Here is a 2,199-nt window from a genome sequence, read left to right on the forward strand (position 1 = left end):
CTCATGATTCACAGCAACCCCAATATATTGATCAAACTCTTCTGTTATCCCTAGTACTTTTATACCTACCCCAAGAGGAGGGGGGCCATATGGCATTTGTGGGATTCGGGAGGGGGGACAAAATTTGTAATGCAAGATTTAGATCAAGCAACTCTTAAAAAGGGGGGGGGGTGCTACACCATATAAATAAGGAGCCACCTGAGTCCACATGTCAAGTTTGGTCCTGCTAGCTTCAAAACTGAAGAAGTTCATGGACAAACAAACAAGTTCACAAATGTACATTGTAAAATAATATAGGATTGTAGTTTTAGAGTAGCAAATTTTCATTTAAAAATGTTACTTATGAAAGTGTTTAATTGATAGTAATAAATGAGATAGAAGGTATAAAGTTAAAGTAGAAAGGTGATATAAAACTAGCTTTCGAGTTAACTGCATGTGTACAGAATTAAGAAAAAAATAAAGACAGTTGAACGTTTCACAAAAACTTCATCTATTAATGACCAAGGTTTCAACAGTAAAGGCATTGTCATCACCTGGCAAAACTGTGGTCATTAATAAATGAAGTTTTTGTAAAACGTACAATGATCTTTTTTATCCCCAATTGTGTAATAATGAAGTTTCATCAAGTATCGACGGTTTCAAGTATAAGTTATATAAAACTGTATATGGATACTTCAAGTGATGTGTGCAGAGAATGAAAAAAAAAAGTTCAAAACCATAAAAATTCTTCTTTGGAAATTAATTTGACTCACCTGTACATACAGTATAGAAGGAAAGTGTGAAGTATTTAGTACACATTTAGCTCATTTTTACAGGTTTAAATTCTGGAAGTCTTAATTATGGTATGTTTGTTTCAATTAAGCATTTTGTAAGTTTTTGTCAAGTTTCATCAGTAAAGATTTTTTTTTGAAAATTTAATGGTTACTATTTTATCATTAAAAAAACATTTGTCAAATTTAAATTTGACAGGTCTATTTTGTGAAAGATAAAGTGATTATCATGGGTGCCTTTGTTTAGATCCTTTGCTTTATCTGAATAGTTTAAGTGTTAATTCATGTCACCGATATACTATGAATTATATTCAATAGCTTACAGGGATGCTAATTAAGCAAATTATCATGTCATTTTCTCTCAGTATATGAATGCATGTATGTGTAATATACATATGATATGTTTCTTATACTAAGGAAATAAACCTGTTTTATGTTTACCATATGGTGATTTTGTTGTAAAATTCATATAAAGTAAATTTTATGAGTCATTAAATTTTCTTAGAGAAGTATTATTGTTTTTAAAATAGGCAGTCATGATTCTTGTGTTACTATATATGCATATCTTTGTGTTTATTATATGGTGATTTTATTGTAAAATTCATATAAAGTAAATTTTATGAGTCATTAGATTTTCTTTGAGAAATATTATTGTTTTTAAAATAGGCAGTCATGATTCTTGTGTTAGTGTATATTCATATCTTTGTGTTTACTATATGGTGATTTTGTTGTAAAATTCATTTAAGGTAAATTTTATAAGTGAAATATTATTAGTGCTGAAAGAATTAGTCTATCAAAGGCTATTTGCTAAAAATAAGAAGTCAGAATGAATTTGAATATGTGCTACAGGAAGACATGGTTTACTCACTTTTTTGGAGATAACTCATGGCCAGGAAATTCAGTTATTTTTTTTTTAATTATTTGCTTTGTTCTGTGATAATCAACTTTTATACGATAAAAATATTCATGGGTCAAATTTGGAACGTGTGAATGATAGTCTGAGAATGTTATTTTTGTAAACTAAATCTCTATGAAAAGGCTAATAGAATGTTTTAAAAACATCACCTAGTAAATGGTATATTAAGTTAAATACATGTTAAATATGCTAGTGATAAATGTGCAACTTTTAAGTTAATACATGTCTTCAAATTGGTGTATAGAGTACATGAAATACTGTATTAGGCATGAAATGTTATATAAAGTGGCAAACATCAATTTTTTTACATTTTAAATTTGTCAAGAAAACTATTAGACATAATACAGAACCTTCAAATGTGCTGAAACATTAACTTAATGCTGTAGAATATATAATGTAAAACAATAACAAACATAGTTTATTTGTTTCTTTTGGGCATAGTATGGACTAATGATTAGCATGGCTGGTCTGTAAATCTGAGGGTTTATGGTTCACAGCCCATTGCCCCCCCCC

The 2,199-nt window shown here is 29.1% G+C and overlaps 1 protein-coding gene across 2 annotated transcripts in view; it reads left to right on the forward strand.

The window, feature by feature from the left end:
* LOC106459159 (cyclin-G-associated kinase-like) overlaps nt 1-2,199 on the forward strand; it is a 65,609-nt gene that overhangs the window by 9,689 nt on the left and 53,721 nt on the right. The window lies entirely within an intron of this gene.

This window comes from Limulus polyphemus, unplaced genomic scaffold (assembly GCF_000517525.1).
Source record: "Limulus polyphemus unplaced genomic scaffold, Limulus_polyphemus-2.1.2 Scaffold569, whole genome shotgun sequence".
NCBI lineage: Eukaryota > Metazoa > Arthropoda > Merostomata > Xiphosura > Limulidae > Limulus > Limulus polyphemus.